This window comes from Perca fluviatilis, chromosome 23, assembly GCF_010015445.1.
Source record: "Perca fluviatilis chromosome 23, GENO_Pfluv_1.0, whole genome shotgun sequence".
NCBI classification, from domain to species: Eukaryota; Metazoa; Chordata; class Actinopteri; order Perciformes; family Percidae; genus Perca; species Perca fluviatilis.
Window position 1 is genome coordinate 28,804,371 of NC_053134.1, and position 17,603 is coordinate 28,821,973.

The 17,603-nt window shown below is 50.1% G+C and overlaps 7 non-coding genes and 3 pseudogenes across 7 annotated transcripts; 6 read left to right on the forward strand and 4 right to left on the reverse strand.

Annotated features, from left to right (window-relative positions):
* Window positions 1–1,950: 1,950 nt before the first annotated feature.
* On the reverse strand, window positions 1,951–11,966 carry LOC120553220 (annotated as a pseudogene).
* On the forward strand, window positions 3,568–3,711 carry LOC120553836 (annotated as a pseudogene).
* Window positions 4,110–4,202, forward strand: LOC120553853 (annotated as a pseudogene).
* Window positions 7,482–7,582, forward strand: LOC120553854. Its single transcript, XR_005638249.1, has one exon. It is a non-coding gene; the product is annotated as a U6 spliceosomal RNA (small nuclear RNA).
* LOC120553817 lies at window positions 8,075–8,265 on the reverse strand. Its single transcript, XR_005638219.1, has one exon. It is a non-coding gene; the product is annotated as a U2 spliceosomal RNA (small nuclear RNA).
* Window positions 8,955–9,065, forward strand: LOC120553851. The gene has a single exon (XR_005638247.1). It is a non-coding gene; the product is annotated as a U6 spliceosomal RNA (small nuclear RNA).
* Window positions 9,563–9,750, reverse strand: LOC120553832. Its single transcript, XR_005638233.1, has one exon. It is a non-coding gene; the product is annotated as a U2 spliceosomal RNA (small nuclear RNA).
* Window positions 11,967–15,574: 3,608 nt separating the features above from the next.
* On the forward strand, window positions 15,575–15,684 carry LOC120553852. The gene has a single exon (XR_005638248.1). It is a non-coding gene; the product is annotated as a U6 spliceosomal RNA (small nuclear RNA).
* A 435-nt stretch (window positions 15,685–16,119) lies between these two features.
* Window positions 16,120–16,315, reverse strand: LOC120553827. Its single transcript, XR_005638228.1, has one exon. It is a non-coding gene; the product is annotated as a U2 spliceosomal RNA (small nuclear RNA).
* A 689-nt stretch (window positions 16,316–17,004) lies between these two features.
* On the forward strand, window positions 17,005–17,112 carry LOC120553849. The gene has a single exon (XR_005638246.1). It is a non-coding gene; the product is annotated as a U6 spliceosomal RNA (small nuclear RNA).
* Window positions 17,113–17,603: the final 491 nt, after the last annotated feature.

Genomic DNA, 17,603 nt, shown 5'->3' on the forward strand with positions numbered 1-17,603 from the left:
ACAATGAGGACTATTACACATAGTGTGGAGGGAATGTTTTGTGTTTTTTTTGTTTTTTGTATCAGCGATTTATAATATCCAATGGGTACTTTTAAGGTTCTTTCTTTAAATGCAAGGGGGATGAGGGACACAGTTAAAAGAAGGGTTGTTTTTGATTTTGTGGACTCTCTTCATGTTGCCATTTGTTTTTTACAGGAGGTGCATTTGCGAGATAAGAGTGATGTTGGGAATTTTTCAAGGGAGTGGACAAAGGGTGACTCAGTGTGGAGTGTGGGGGGGGTGCACTCTACAGGGGTTGGGATTTTATTTGGGGTCAAAGAAATAAGGGTGGAGTCTTCATTTGTTATTGTTCAGGGGAGAATATTGGGCGCAGACATCTCATGGGGTCCAGTCAAGATGAGAGTGGTTGTAGTGTATGGACCACAAACCCCAGCAGAGAGGCAAGATATGTTTGGACTGGTGGAGCCACACCTTGTTACAAATAGGCAGGTAATTTTAGGTGGGGATTTTAATCAAGAGATAGGGAAAGGGGGAGATTCCAGCTGTACTTTCTTTTCCAACCTAATGGCCACACATGGATTGGTTGATGGGGCAAGGGTGGTAAATCCGCGGTTAGATGGGCCCACATGGCGGAACTCACAGGGCATAGAAAAATGTTTGGATTATGTGTTCTTTGCGAGGTCTTACGACCTGTTGGCAGGTAGAATGCTCCCTGTGTTTTTTTCTGATCATGATGGGCTACTTTTTGAGGTACGATCATGGATGCCAGTGTTTGGACCTGGGTACTGGCGCCTTAATATCAGTGTTTTGGAGGAGTTTTCGAACAGTTTTTTCGGTCATTTTTCAAAGGTGTGTTAGGACTCAGACCAATGTGTTCTGGGGTGATAGAGTGGTGGGAGGTAGCCAAGGACCGCATTAAGTGTTTTTGTGTTCAATACTGTACAAGGAAGGTGAGGGTGGCGAAGAGGGGAGGTTCTTACGTCTGCAGTACCTTCTTGAGCTTAAGTCACGCTGGAAACAGTGGTGGCACTGTAAATCCAGCGGGCTTGTGTCTCCCTGAAAGAGCAATTGAGGGAGGTTTTTGATGGTAAGGCCCGGGCATACCTGTTGTGGTCACGTAGTACTTTCCTTGAGGGATTTGAGACGTGTTCTGCAGCTTTCTTTGGCTCTATAAGGGCTGATAGGGCAAAAAAGGTGGTGACCGGGGTGAGGGACAAGCAGGGTAGGGTTGTGGAAGGAGAAGTGGAGATGGTGCAAGTAGCCACTGACTATTTTCGTACAAGTTTTAGGGAGAAGGAGATAGATGTTAGGGAGGGGAAGGTTTTTTTGGATGTGCTGACCCAACGGGTTCCATCGGATATAGCGCAGACTATGGAGGCCCTGATCACCCTTGTGGAGCTTGAGGGTGCCCTAAGTAGAATGAACAGGCGGAAGGTGCCTGGCATTGATGGACTCCCAGTGGAGTTTTATCTTAAGTTTTGGGATTTACTCGGGCCTGTAGTTTTGGAAGTGTTGTCTGAAGTATTCCGCACAGGTGTGGTGGGAAAGTCATTGGCCACGGGGGTAATTTCCCTTCTGTATAAGAAGGGGGATCACAAAGACCTGGGGAACTGGAGGCCACTAACAATGCTGTGTGTGGATTATAAACTCCTGGCAAAGGTCCTGGCAAACCGATTGGGTGTGGCGCTTCCTCATGTGGTCCATGTGGACCAGACGTGGGGTAGCGGGGCGCTCGTTGAGATGGAATCTCCAGCTCATTCGGGATGCTGTTGCTTGGGCTGAAGACCGGCAGGTGCCACATGTTTATTTGCGCTTGGCCAGGCAAAGGCTTTTAGCCAAGGGTTCACTGGGGCTTTATGTTCAGGGTGCTAAAGAGGTTAGGTTTTGGTCAGAGGTTTTATAAGGTGGTTGTGCTGTACACAGGGGTGGGGAGCACAGTTTCTGTTACGGTCATCTTGGGGATGTGTTCAGGGTGTACTCTGGGGTGAGGCAGGGGTGTCCACTTCGCCTCTGCTCTACATTCTCTATTTGGGCCCCTGGCGTGGGGCTATCCGGGCTGATCCAGGTGTGAAAGGTTTTCTGGTACCTGGCAGTGGGGGACTTAGGGTAAAGCTGTCTCAGTATGCAGATGATACCACTTTGCTGCTGGACAGCGATGCATGCCTGATTCGATCCCTGGGGGGATTCTCCAGGAATGTGGTCAGGTGGCGGGGGCAAAACTAAATTGTGCCAAGTCTTCTGTTAAGTTTTTGGATGTTGGAAAGATGAGATGAAGGTACCAGGAGGGCTGGCCTCTGCACTGGACCACTGAAGGTACTAAGGGTCAGCTTGCACAAAGCTCACAGTGCAACGACCAACTGGTCTGGGCGAATTCTGGTAGTCCAGAAGAACACACTCCACTCCTGGAAGGGAAGGTGCCGATGACTTTTGTAGGGAAGGTACTTGTTTTGAAGGTGGATGTATTACGTCTCTTTTGTGGACGTTACATATACCGTTGCCAGTCGGTATGAGGAGGCCTCTCATGCGGCTTGTTTTCAGTTTCCTGTGGGGTGGGGGACATGAGTATGTGCGGCGTCGCATGATGGCTGATGTTGAATCAGGGGGAGAGATGTGCCACACCTCCCGCTGAAACTGGATTGCACATGTTTGTGTGGTTTTTGTCTAGGGAGTTGTCAGCTCGGGTAGGTGCATCCATCAGGATATTTCCCTAAAGGCTCTATTTACGCCTATCAAAACAGAAGACTGATGGTCTGGAGCAATTTGGCACCTCGGGTGGAGCAGTTGCCTGGCTTTTAACCGCCATGCAGATAGGTGGCTGCGGGCTCATGGGGACCTAGAGACCGCAGAGTAAGGCTGGATCACAGGGGTCCTCTACCGAGAGGTCAGAAAGAAAGTGATTGCACCTCCTGTGGTTGGTACCCCATCCGCAATTTGGGAGGTGTACCGCCAATAGAGGCTTGACAATGGACTTAAGGATCTTAATTGGTTGTGCCTTCACAGGTGCCTGCCGTTTGAGATTGTAATGTATGAGGCATGGTTTGGCGAGATCCCCTGTCTGTCCTAGGTCAGCATGCTCAGAGGAGGAGACAGTCAGACATGTCATGTGGGACTGTCCGTTTGCAGTAGGTTTGGGGCAGGGCAGGACCAATGTGGATGCAGATGGTTTCTGGGCTTAAACTAACTGGGGGAATAGTGGACAGAGGGGTGGGCTTGGGGGTGCATATTCTTATGTGGTTGATTGTTGGTATTGTGAAGAGGAGCTTGTGGTGGGCTAGGCAAGACCTGGTAAAGAGGAATAGGGATGGAGGGGTGGACGGGGTGATAAGGAGGGTTGAATTTGTTTTGAAGGGGAGAATCAAAAGGACATTGAAAAGTGGGAAGCATGCTGCCTTGGAGAGGTGGAAAGGAGGGTTGGGTTTGGGAATGGTAACCTCCTGAAGTATGGATAAAGGGTTTGGTAGTTTAATTTGTGTGTAGGGTTTGTTTTGAAAATGGTCTTAGTATAGGATGCATGTTGGAGATGAATTTGAGTGTACATTGTGAATTATGTTGTATGTTATGATGAATAATGTGTTTAATAAAAAATCAAAAAAAACTCTTTTTATCAGTTTAATATCTGATATGTCCTCTATCAGGGGACAACATATTAAATGGATTTTGCCGATGGGAGTTGAAAAGGGGCTTGCTCCGTTCGCTCCTGCTCGACTGTATGTGCAGCCGCGGGGAACGTGGCTTCTTTCTTTATTGTGTAAAACCAAATAACAATGCGCGAGCGCGGGCTGGCCGTGAGTTGCTGCTTGATACTGGACCAAGCGCGACATGCGTATATTGGCTTGCAGACTTCATGGCGGGGGTTGTCGCAGACACGCTTTCGTTTGACTGAATGGTTTGACGGCAGGGAACAGCCTGGCGTAGGAGAGCGAAGCGTCCTTGTGCACCATGAGCGCATTCTGCTTACTACTGCTTCCTTTCTCCTCCCTCGTGGGATACTACGATGGTCACTCATTCCCCGTCGTTGCCAAGCACCCACCTGAACGTCTGCCCCTGCACCTGCCGATGATTGGTGGGGTCGCCTCGCTTCTCTGCAACCCTATCCCTCGCCTCATAGCGCACCAGTTCGGGGCAGTGGCAAGATACAGAGAAGATTAGCATGGCCCCTGCGAAAGGATGACACGCAAATTCGTGAAGCGTTACCACATTTTGATCTGCACGTGTTGCCCCAAGCTGTTAAAGACATGAATCTCTGCACTAAAGACCCACTGCGGTGGCCTTCTGAGAGCACTTGTTCAGCATCCCCGCCAAAGGGGGTCCCTGCCACTGCCCGAACTGGAGTGCGCTAGGGATAGGGTTGCAGAGCAGCGGCGACGCTACAATCGCCGGGGTGCGGGGTCAGAGCGTTCGGTAACTGCTTCGACAAAACACGGACGTTATCACGAAGGAGAGAAACAAAGGGGGCAGTAGTAAGCAGAGTGCTGCCCATGCGGTGCACAAGGGCGCCTCGTTCTCTCACGCCAGGCTGTTCCGCTATCGTCCCATTCAGTCAAACAAAACGGTTCTTGCGCAACCCCCGGCCATGAAGTCTGCGCCACTACGGCGATCGGTCCAGTACAATCCAGCACTAACCCCGGGGGCAACTCGGTGCGCGCTTTTTGGTTTACACAGGTTTTACAAACAGAAGAAGGTGCGTTCGACCGCGCTTCTATCTGAGATCGATCTGGGGCAAGCGAAGGGGCCCCTTTCAACTCCCACATCGTTAAAATGTGCCCCTGATAGGGGACATATCAGATATTAAACTGATGAAGACAGATTTTTTTATTATTATATTGACACAAGTTCAAACACACGGGCCTTATCACCAATTCCACAGAAACTTCAGTTACCATTTAAAATACAACTCAATAAATAAATAAGTTACTCTGTAAAACTACGTTTAAAACAGGTGTAGTACAGTAAAAGCATTTGTTTTCATACGTAATACAGGTAAAAGTTGTTTTCATAAGTTTCAGGTAAATATAAAATGTTGTCATCTTGTGCATGTCAGAGTGTGTTTAGTGACCATATTAAAAGTCTTAAGAGAGAGTGTGTTGGTTGAAAAGTTCTTTTCAAAAATCAGTTGTGCAGGAGCGCAGTGGGTCCCTAACAAAGATGTACTTAATCCGTTTGGGTCTCTCGGGATCCTGTTGCGGTGCTCAGAGGAGGCCCTCCCCTTTTTGCTCCTTCCCACCTGCCTCACCCGGAGAGTCAGGCCGCCGCTGCTTTGACCTATTTTTGTGTGGCTCCGGCTCCTTCGTCCGAATGGGCACAGAGGCGATTCTTCTTTGTGGCTGTGTCCTTGGCCTGCCGCTTGCAGCTCGGGCCATTCGGGCCGTGGCTGCAGCCATCCTGATCACAGCCACGGGGGGGGGGTCTGCATGTGCTTTCTTACCAGCAAGTTTCTGGAGGTCCAAATGGCGTCTTTGATGGCGGCCAGGGTGAGCCACTGATTTGCAAAGTCACATGCTGGCATCGGTTTCTTTGGGCTCACCCCATATAGCACTAGCTGTGCTGTGAGGACCTCCCTTGCTGGTAAGTACGGGAATTGCAAGGAGCCGGCCATTGCCCACTGGTCTACGGCAGCGCTGCACTCCCAGAGCAAATGCCTCACCGACTCCGGCTCGCCACAGCCAGGTCGGGGGCAGGTTGAGTGCGCTGACATGCCCCGGGAGTGCATGACGGACCTGACCGGGAGGATCTCATGAGCCACCATCCATGACAGGTCCCGGAGTCTGTTTGGGAGAGCCGAATGGTTCACGTTGCGCCAAACAGTTAGGGGCTCGCCAAGTGCCAGCCCGCGCACTGGACTCACTGGTTCCCGCTCCTGCACAACTGAAATGTGAGAGCGATGGTTTGTTAAAACATACACTTCTTCTTGCTCAAGGTGAAAACGTTTTAAAAAGGTTTGGATAAAAGCATAGGTTGGCGGCAGGATAAAAGACACTGGTACTTTAAGATCCGAGGGTAATATCTTCAATCTTCTGAGGTATGACCCCATCCAGAACCGTGCCATAGCTGTAGTCTTTGGATTTCTGGATGGGGCCGTGGCTGCTGTTATGTGTATAGCTGTAAATCTGCTCCAACAATAACAATAACAGGTCCGGCACTCCTTTCCCTCCTTTCTCTTTTGGCTTCTTCATCACGCTTCTTTGCACTCGTTCCCACTTGGACCCCCACAGGAAATAAAAGATGGCTCGTTCCAGGTCTAAAATCACTTTCCTAGGTGGGATAAAAACAGAGCTGATGAGTAAAAATAAGGGTAAAATCACTGCCTTGATGATTAAAACCTTTCCTTCCATTGTCAGTCCTCTAAGTTTCCAGTACCCTAGTCTCTGCCTAACTTTCCCTACCGTGTCTGGCCAATTTGTTTTCCCTCCCCCCTCCCGGTCGAATTTTACCCCAAGTATTTTTTGGTCGGTCCGGGTCACAGTCAGGGGGAGTCCGGTAGTCTCAGTCGCCGTCCACAGCCCATAAAAATGGGCTACGGTCTTGCCTCTATTTAGTTTTGACCCAGAGGCCCGTCCGAAACAGTCGGTCAAGTCTAGAGTCCTGTTGACAGATAAAAGGTCAGTGCATAAAATGTTAATATCATCCATATATAAAATGCACTTTGTTGCGAGTCCCCCGCTCCCCGGCACTCCTACCCCATTAATCAGTTTGTCCCTTCTCAAGATCTGTGCCAGTGGTTCGATGGAAATAACATAAAGGAGGGCAGATAACGGACAACCCTGACGGACACCGCAGTTGATATTGACTGCTTTTGTCAGATTCCCGTTAACGAAGAATTTGCTGGTAATGCCCCGGTACAGCAATCCCACCCAGGCTATAAACCTTCTTGGGAAGCCCATTTTTTGCAGTACCTGGAAAAGGTACTGGTGTGAGACCCGATCAAAAGCCTTCTCAAAATCTAAATTTAGGACTACTAGCCGGATGTTTCTGTCTCTCGCATAACAGATGGTGTCTCGGATCAGTACGAGGCTGTCGGTGATCTTCCTCCCTGGTATGGCACAGGCTTGGTCCGGGTAAATCAACCCTTCTAAAAACAGAGACATGCGTGATGCTAAAAGTTTACTAAAAAGTTTACAATCAACATTTAAAAGTGTGATGGGTCTCCAATTTCTCAGGTCAGTCTTGTCTTTGTCTTTGTATAGAAGGGTCACTATCCCTACTCTAAAGCTGTCAGGAAGTCGTTCAAGTTTTTCAAAGTCACTAAAAACATCAAACAAGTCAGGTGCTAAAATGCTTAAACATGGACACAGAATTAGCTGGCAGTTTAAACAAATTGCAAGAAGACATTTATGTCTTGGGGGGAAAGACCTCACCCCTTGCTATTGTGACATTGGAGAGTACTTACTTCTACAGAATTTGGACCTCCAGCCTGCACCGCTGTGAAGGTGTCAGTATGACAACAAGGGGTTTAAATTGTAGGCAGCACCTGAGGGTCTAATGTGCTTGCTCAGGCAGCACATATGACAAAATTGGAACGATACAGAGAAGATTAGCGCCCGATGGATGCCACGGCAAATTCGGTGAAGCGTTACCACATTTTGATCTGCACGTGTTGCCCCAAGCTGTTAAAGACATGAATCTCTGCACTAAAGACCCACTGCGTGCCTTCTGAGGAGCATTGGCATTCACCCGCCAAAAAGGGGGTCCCTGCCACTGCCCCGAACTGGTGCGCTCTGAGGCGCAGGGATAGGGTTGCAGAGAAGCGGCGACCCCACCAATCATCGGCAGGTGCAGGGGTCAGACGTTCAGGTGGCTGCTTCGGCAACGACGTGGATACGTTGCTGACCATCGTAGTATCCCACGAGGGAGAGAGAGACAAAGGGGCAGTAGCAAGCAGAGTGCCCTCATGGTGCACAAGGACGCCCTCGTCTCCTACGCCAGGCTGTTCCCGCTGTCAAACCATTCAGTCAAAACGAGCGGTTCTTGTGACAACCCCCGGCCATGAAGTCTGCATGTCGCGCTTGGTCCAGTATCAAGCACAACCACGGGGCAGCTCGGTGCGCATTGTTATTTGGTTTTACACAAGACAGAAGAAGGGTGCACCGTTCCCGGCCGCGCTGCAATACCGGATCGATGCGTGGAGCGAACGGAGCAAGCCCCTTTTTCAACTCCCATCGGCAAAAATCCATTTAATATGTTGTCCCCTGATAGAGGACATATCAGATATTAAACTGATAAGAACAGATACTACACTTGATCTTAGCCAAAAGGCCGAGAAGCGATGAGCACCACCTGTTTGCTGTCCGATGCAACCTCCCCGGACGGTTATCACTTGTCATGGTCCAGTACTTTTGATTGGGCATAACAATAGCTGCTACTTAGCACCCCCGCCCAAGCGCTCCATGGTGAAGCACCCAAGGCTGGTTAAAGAGAGCCACTGGTACTGCCATGGGGGAAAGGTCATATGGCTCGAAGCTTCCTGAGTTCTTTCTGGCTACAACAACAATCAGTCAGACATACTAAACAAGCCCTTCTAAAGAATCTGGCCCAGGCAGTCGTTGGCTGAGCCTAATTCAGAACTATGCATTTACCCAAACAAAAGACACAAGTCAAACTCTGGCCCACTGGAGCATCTGCTGTGGCACCCCCTACTGGCCATCAGAGCCCAACGGCAACTGGGGCCCAAGTCCAGCCTCTGTCCTGAAGGGCAAATTGGGCACCACCCCCTTGCCACTGTCAGGGAATTTTGGGATTTTCCTTTTTTAAATTAAACATGGACACAGAATTAGCTGGCAGTTTAAACAAATTGCAAGAAGACATTTATGTCTTGGGGGGAAAGACCTCACCCCTTGCTATTGTGACATTGGAGAGTACTTACTTCTACAGAATTTGGACCTCCAGCCTGCACCGCTGTGAAGGTGTCAGTATGACAACAAGGGGTTTAAATTGTAGGCAGCACCTGAGGGTCTAATGTGCTTGCTCAGACAGCACATATGCACAAAATGGAACGATACAGAGAAGATTAGCATGGCCCTCGCAAAGGATGACACGCAAATTCGTGAAGCGTTACCACACATATTTTTGATCTGCGAGGGTTGCCCCAAGCTGTTAAAGACATGAATCTCTGCACTAAAGACCCACTCGCGGTGCTCTTCTAAGGAGCATTGGCATTCACCCGCCGAAAGGGGTCCCTGCCACTGCCCCGCAACTGGTGCGCTCTGAGGCGGAGGGATAGGGTTGCAGAGAAGCGCAGGCGACCCCACCAATCATCGGCAGGTGCAGGGGCCAGACGTTCAGGTGGCTGCTCGGCAACGACGTGGATACGTTTGCGCATCGTAGTATCCCACGAGGGAGAGAGAGACAAAGGGGGCAGTAGTAAGCAGAGTGCCCTCATGGTGCACAAGGACGCCCTCGTCTCCTACGCCAGGCTGTTCCCGCTGTCAAACCATTCAGTCAAAACGAGCGGTTCTTGTGACAACCCCCGGCCATGAAGTCTGCAAGCCACTGCGACGCATGTCGCGCTTGGTCCAGTATCAAGCAGCTCGGTGCGCATTGTTATTTGGTTTTACACAAGACAGATGAAGGGTGCACCGTTCCCGGCCGCGCTGCAATACCGGATCGATGCGTGGAGCGAACGGAGCAAGCCCCCTTTTCAACTCCCATCGGCAAAAATCCATTTAATATGTTGTCCCCTGATAGAGGACATATCAGATATTAAACTGATAAGAACAGATTTTTTTTTTTTTTTTTTTTATTATTAAACACATTATTCATCATAACATACAACATAATTCACAATGTACACACAAATTCATCTCCAACATGCATCCTATACTAAGACCATTTTCAAAACAAACCCTACACACAAATTAAACTACCAAACCCTTTATCCATACTTCAGGAGGTTACCATTCCCACCCAAACCCTCCTTTCCACCTCTCCAAGGCAGCATGCTTCCCCCACTTTTCAATGTCCTTTTTGATTCTCCCCTTCAAAACAAATTCAACCCTCCTTATCACCTCGGCTCCACCCTCCATCCCTATTCCTCTTTACCAGGTCTTGCCTCAGCCCACCACAAGCTCCTTCTTCACAATACTAACAATCAACCACATAAGAAAAATTTGCACTCCCCAAGCCCACCCCTCTGTCCACTATTCCCCAGTTAGTTTAAGCCCCAGAAACCATCGGCATCCACATTGGTCCTGCGCCTGGCCCCAAACCTTACCTCAAACGGACAGTCCCACATGACATGTCTGACTGTCTCCTCCTCTGAGCATGCTGACCTAGGACAGACAGGAGATCTCGCCAAACCATGCCTATACATTACATCTCGTACCGGCAGGCACCTGTGAAGGCACAACCAATTAAGATCCTTAAGTCCATTGTCAAGCCCCTTTGGCTGGATACCCCTCCAAATTGCGGATGGGGTACCAACCACAGGAGGTGCAATCACTTTCTCTCTGACCTCTCGGTAGAGGACCCTGTGATCCAGCCTTACTGCTGTGTCTGAAATCTCTGGATGAGCCCGCAGCCACCTATCTGCATGGAGGTAATGCCATGGCAACTGCTCCACCCGAGGTGCCAAATTGCTCCAGACCATCAGTCTTCTGTTTTGATAGGCGAAATAGAGCCTTAGGAAATATCCTGATGGATGCACTACCGGAGCTGACAACTCCCTAGACAAAAACGACACAAACATGCAATCCAGTTTCAGCGGGAGGTGTGGCACATCTCTCCCCCCTGATTCAACATCAGCCATCATGCGCGCCCTCGCCACATACTCATATCTCCCACCCCACAGGAAACTGAAAACAAGCCGCATGAGAGGCCTCCTCATACCGACTGGCAACGGGTATATGTACGCCAAATACAAAAGAGACGGCAATACATCCACCTTCAAAACAAGTACCTTCCCTACAAAAGTCAGGCACCTTCCCTTCCAGAGTGTGAGCTTCTTCTGGACTACCAGAATTCGCCCAGCACCGACAGTTGGTCGTGCACTGTACTTGAGCTTTGTCAAAGCTGACCCCTAGTACCTTCAGTGGTCCAGTGCAGAGCGCCAGCCCTCCTGGTACCTTCATCTCATCTTTCCAACATCCAAAAAACTTAACAGAAGACTTGGCACAATTTAGTTTTGCCCCCGCCACCTGACCATATTCCTGGAGAATCTCCAGGGATCGAATCAGGCATGCCTCGCTGTCCAGCAGCAAAGTGGTATCATCTGCATACTGAGACAGCTTTACCCTAAGTCCCCCGCTGCCAGGTACCAGAAAACCTTTCACACCTGGATCAGCCCGTATAGCTGCCGCCAGGGGCTCCAAATAGAGAATGTAGAGCAGAGGCGAAAGCGGACACCCCTGCCTCACCCCAGAGTACACCCTGAACACATCCCCAAGATGACCGTTAACAGAAACTGTGCTCCCCACCCCTGTGTACAATATGCGCAACCACCTTATAAAACCCTGACCAAAACCTAACCTCTTTAGCACCCTGAACATAAAGCCCCAGTGAACCCTGTCAAAAGCCTTTGCCTGGTCAAGCGCAACAACCATAAGTGGCACCTGCCGGTCTTCAGCCCAAGCAACAGCATCCCGAATGAGCTGGAGATTCCATCTCAACGAGCGCCCCGCTACCCCACATGTCTGGTCCACATGGACCACATGAGGAAGCGCCACACCCAATCGGTTTGCCAGGACCTTTGCCAGGAGTTTATAATCCACACACAGCATTGTTAGTGGCCTCCAGTTCCCCAGGTCTGTGTGATCCCCCTTCTTATACAGAAGGGAAATTACCCCCGTGGCCAATGACTTTCCCATCACACCTGTGCGGAATACTTCAGACAACACTTCCAAAACTACAGGCCCGAGTAAATCCCAAAACTTAAGATAAAACTCCACTGGGAGTCCATCAATGCCAGGCACCTTCTGCCTGTTCATTCTACTTAGGGCACCCTCAAGCTCCACAAGGGTGATCGGGGCCTCCATAGTCTGCGCTATGTCAGATGGAACCCGTTGGGTCAGCACATCCAAAAAAACCTTCCCCTCCCTAACATCTATCTCCTTCTCCCTAAAACTTGTACGAAAATAGTCAGTGGCTACTTGCACCATCTCCGCTTCTCCTTCCACAACCCTACCCTGCTTGTCCTCACCCCCGGTCACCACTTTTTTGCCCTTATCAGCCCTTATAGAGCCAAAGAAAGCTGCAGAACACGTCTCAAATCCCTCAAGGAAAGTACTACGCGTGACCCGCCAACAGGTATGCCCCGGCCTTACCCTCAAAAACCTCCCTCAATTGCTCTTTCAGGGAGACACAGCCCCGCTGGATTTACAGTGCCACCACTGTTTCTGGCGTACTTCAAGCTCAAGAAGGTACTGCAGGCGAAGCACCTCCCTCTTCGGCCACCCTCACCTTCCTTTGTACAGTATTGAACACAAAACAAAATTAATGCGCCCCTTGGCTACCTCCCACCACTCTATCACCCCAGAACACAGTGGTCTGAGTCCTAACACACCTTTGAAAAAATGACCGAAAAACTGTTCGAAAACGGCCTCCTCCAAAAAACACTGATATTAAGGCGCCAGTACCCAGGTCCAAACACTGGCATCCATGATCGTATCCTCAAACAGTAGCCCATCATGATCAGAAAAACACAGGGAGCATTCTACTCGCCAACAGGTCATAAGACCTCGCAAAGAACACATAATCCAAACATTTTTCTATGCCCCGTGAGTTCCGCGCACGTGGGCCCATCTAACCGTGGATTTACCACCCTTGCCCCATCAACCAATCCATGTGTGGCCATTAGGTTGGAAAAGAAAGTACAGCTGGAATCTCCCCTTTCCCCTATCTCTTGATTAAAAATCCCCACCTAAAATTACCTGCCTATTTGTAACAAGGTGTGGCTCCACCAGTCCAAACATATCTTGCCTCTCTGCTGGGGTTTGTGGTCCATACACTACAACCACTCTCATCTTAACTGGACCCCATGAGATGTCTGCGCCCAATATTCTCCCCTGAACAATAACAAATGAAGACTCCACCCTTATTTCTTTGACCCCAAATAAAATCCCAACCCCTGTAGAGTGCACCCCCCCCACACTCCACACTGAGTCACCCTTTGTCCACTCCCTTGAAAAATTCCCAACATCACTCTTATCTCGCAAATGCACCTCCTGTAAAAAACAAATGGCAACATGAAGAGAGTCCACAAAATCAAAAACAACCCTTCTTTTAACTGTGTCCCTCATCCCCCTTGCATTTAAAGAAAGAACCTTAAAAGTACCCATTGGATATTATAAATCACTGATACAAAAAACAAAACAAAAAAACACAAAAACATTCCCTCCACACTATGTGTAATAGTCCTCATTGTCCATCTGTTCAGCCCAAGAATAGGGCTCTGCATTCGGCACATTTGATGGTCTGCTGGTTCCACTATATGCATCTTCCCTCACTGGAGACGACAGCGTTGGCAAATCTATGGAGAGATCATACTCTAGCCCCAAAACTGCCTCTAGAATATCCCCTGATTGTACCTTCACCTCTCCACCTGCCCTGTCTCCATTGTCCCCACTTCCCTGCTCCAGGACCCCCCGGCCCCTCTACTTCCCTTTACACGCCCCCATTAAGTGCGCCCTCACCCAGTCCACCTTCAGCCCCCACCTATGGCCTTCTGCTTCTGCCCCTCACCCTTTGACTTCTTACTGTACCCACCCTCTTTAGAAAGCCCTACTCCAAATACCTGGGAACCCTCTCCGTGCCCCCTTGCTTCACTGTCTTTGAGGCTGAGCCAGGAGTGCCTGCCGGAAACCCCCCACAGCATCAGAGGTCACCTGAGCCTCCCCTGTCTACTTCAACAGTGCTGCCCCGCTTCCTGCCCCTTGCAGAACTGTCTCTTCGCCATTCCCGAAAGGTACAGCATCCAAATCCGGCTTTGCACAGGGAGTGCCTCTCGCCCTCCACTTGCCGGAAAGACCCAAAACCGGCCTCACTGGCATCAGTTTCCCTGGGAAACGACTTGTATAGTAGGTCCATTTTCCGCCGACTTCTTGATCCCTCTGGCACACAAGTAGCCTGGGTTGCCTCAGCAAAACTCCTCCTCTACGACTGGGACAGCTCCGTAGAGGTGGTCCAGTCCGCGGCATCCATGACAGGCCCTAGTTGCAGTGCAATCCTTAGCCTCATGACCCATTAGTCCACAGATACGTGCAGCATGATCCTGTGCAACCAGCCTCCGTGATGACCAGACTGCTTACATCTCCTGCAAAAAGCTGGCTGTCTAGAGTAAAAAAGATAGCCACGATCCCCACCAAGACTGAACTGGCGCAGGTGGATGTTTAAGGCCACCAGGTCTCCTGCGATCAGGGTTCAACAGAACCTGAAATTGCCTCCTTCCAGTCCAAAACCCCAGTGGATCCTTCACATATCTTGCTGGCCACAACCCTCGCTATACCGCCTAAGAAAAGCAGCTAACGCTAGGTCAGTCACAAAGGGGTTGTACATATGAACAGAAACCATTCTGAAATTCGGCCTGTCCAGGTTCAGAACCTTGTAAAAACTAAAGGCCTTACTCCTAGCTTCTGTTCTGCAACACTCTGCCACCCTTCCGTAAAACATCCTCCGATCCGAAAGGTGACATCAAAAGCCTTTTCCTGCTGATTCCACTGAATGCAGTAGACCTCGCCAACCTTCAGGTGTAACTGCCCAACGATGACACCCTTTGCAGAAAAATGCACGTGACAAAGCTTGCTCCTCTTCATAATCCACCTGGAACCGTAGGGTGTATCTCAGCCCAACTTTCGGAATTGGCTGCTCCTTCGCACCTCCAGCGGCCATATCCGAAACTATCTGCGTCAGAGACCAAAAATCCTTATGCACTTGATCTTAGCCAAAAGGCCGGGAAGCGATGAGCACCACCTGTTTGCTGTCCGATGCAACCTCCCGGACGCGGTTCACTTGTCATGGTCTAGTACTTTTGATTGGGCATAACAATAGCTGCTACTTAGCACCCCCGCCTAAGCGCTCCATGGTGAAGCACCTAAGGCTGGTTAAAGAGAGCCACTGGTACTGCCATGGGGAAAGGTCATATGGCTCGAAGCTTCCTGAGTTCTTTCTGGCTACAACAACAATCAGTCAGACATACTAAACAAGCCCTTCTAAAGAATCTGGCCCAGGCAGTCGTGGCTGAGCCTAATTCAGAACTATGCATTTACCCAAACAAAAGACACAAGTCAAACTCTGGCCCACTGGAGCATCTGCTGTGGCACCCCTACTGGCCATCAGAGCCCAACGGCAACTGGGGCCCAAGTCCAGCCCTCTGTCCTGAAGGGCAAATTGGGCACCCCCCCCTTGCCACTGTCAGGGAATTTTGGGATTTTCCTTTTTAAATTAAACATGGACACAGAATTAGCTGGCAGTTTAAACAAATTGCAAGAAGACATTTATGTCTTGGGGGAAAGACCTCACCCCTTGCTATTGTGACATTGGAGAGTACTTTACTACAGAATTTGCACCTCCAGCCTACGTAACTGGCCAGAAGGTGTCAGTATGACAACAAGGGGTTTAAATTGTGGGCAGCACCTGAGGGTCTAATGTGCTTGCTCAGACAGCACATATGACAAAATTGGAACGATACAGAGAAGATTAGCATGGCCCCCCCCAAAAAAGGATGACACGCAAATTCGTGAAGCTGCTACCACATTTTGATCTGCACGTGTTGCCCCAAGCTGTTAAAGACATGAATCTCTGCACTAAAGACCCACTGCGGTGGCCTTCTGAGGAGCATTGGCATTCACCCGCCAAAAGGGGGTCCCTGCCACTGCCCCGAACTGGTGCCCTCTGAGGCGAGGGATAGGGTTGCAGAGAAGCGCCACCCCCACCAATCATCGGCAGGTGCAGGGGTCAGACGTTCAGGTGGCTGCTCGGCAACGACGTGGGGATAAGCTATGACCATCGTAGTTATCCCAACGCAGGTTCTATTCCCGCCGTCAAACCATTCAGTCAAAACGAGCGGTTCTTGTGACAACCCCGGCCATGAAGTCTGTAAGCCACTGCGACGCATGTCGCCTTTGGTCCAGTATCAAGCACAACCACGGGCAGCTCGGTGCGCATTGTTATTTGGTTTTACACAAGACAGAAGAAGGGTGCACCGTTCCCGCGCCGCGCTGCAATACCGGATCGATGCGTGGGGAGCTTAACGGAAGCCGGCCCTTTTTCAACTCCCATCGGCAAAAATCCATTTAATATGTTGTCCCCCTGATAGAGGACATATCAGATATTAAACTGATAAGAACAGATACTACACTTGATCTTAGCCAAAAGGCCGGAGCCGCATGAGCACCACCTGTTTGCTGTCCGAATGCAACCTCCCCGGACGGTTATCACTTGTCATGGTCCAGTACTTTTGATTGGGCATAACAATAGCTGCTACTTAGCACCCCCCGACCAAGCGCCCATGGTGAAGCACCCAAGGCTGGTTAAAGAGAGCCACTGGTACTGCCATGGGGGAAAGGTCATATGGCTCGAAGCTTCCTGAGTTCTTTCTGGCTACAACAACAATCAGTCAGACATACTAAACAAGCCCTTCTAAAGAATCTGGCCCAGGCAGTCGTTGGCTGAGCCTAATTCAGAACTATGCATTTACCCAAACAAAAGACACAAGTCAAACTCTGGCCCACTGGAGCATCTGCTGTGGCACCCCCTACTGGCCATCAGAGCCCAACGGCAACTGGGGCCCAAGTCCAGCCTCTGTCCTGAAGGGCAAATTGGGCACCACCCCCTTGCCACTGTCAGGGAATTTTGGGATTTTCCTTTTTTAAATTAAACATGGACACAGAATTAGCTGGCAGTTTAAACAAATTGCAAGAAGACATTTATGTCTTGGGGGAAGACCTCACCCCTTGCTATTGTGACATTGGAGAGTACTTACTTCTACAGAATTTGGACCTCCAGCCTGCACCGCTGTCGAAGGTGTCAGTATGACAACAAGGGGTTTAAATTGTAGGCAGCACCTGAGGGTCTAATGTGCTTGCTCAGACGCGCACATATGACAAAATTGGAACGATACAGAGAAGATTAGCATGGCCCCCCGAAAAGGATGACACGCAAATTCGGTAAGCGTTACCACATTTTGATCTGCACAAGGTTGCCCCAAGCTGTTAAAGACATGAATCTCTGCACTAAAGACCCACTGCGGTGGCCTTCTGAGGAGCATTGGCATTCACCCGCCAAAAGGGGTCCCTGCCACTGCCCCGCAACTGGGCGCTCTGAAGGCGAGGGATAGGGTTGCAGAGAAGCGAGGCGACCCCACCAATCATCCGGCAGGTGCAGGGGTCAGACGTTCAGGTGGCTGCTCGGCAACGCGCGTGGGATACGTTATTGACCATCGTTAGTATCCCACGAGGGAGAGAGAGACAAAGGGGGCAGTAGCAAGCAGAGTGCCCTCATGGTGCACACAGGACGCCCTCGTCTCCACGCCAGGCTGTTCCCGCTGTCAAACCATTCAGTCAAAACGAGCGGTTCTTGTGACAACCCCCGCCATGAAGTCTGCATGTCGCGCTTTGGTCCAGTATCAAGCACAACCACGGGCAGCTTCGGTGCGCATTGTTATTTGGTTTTACACA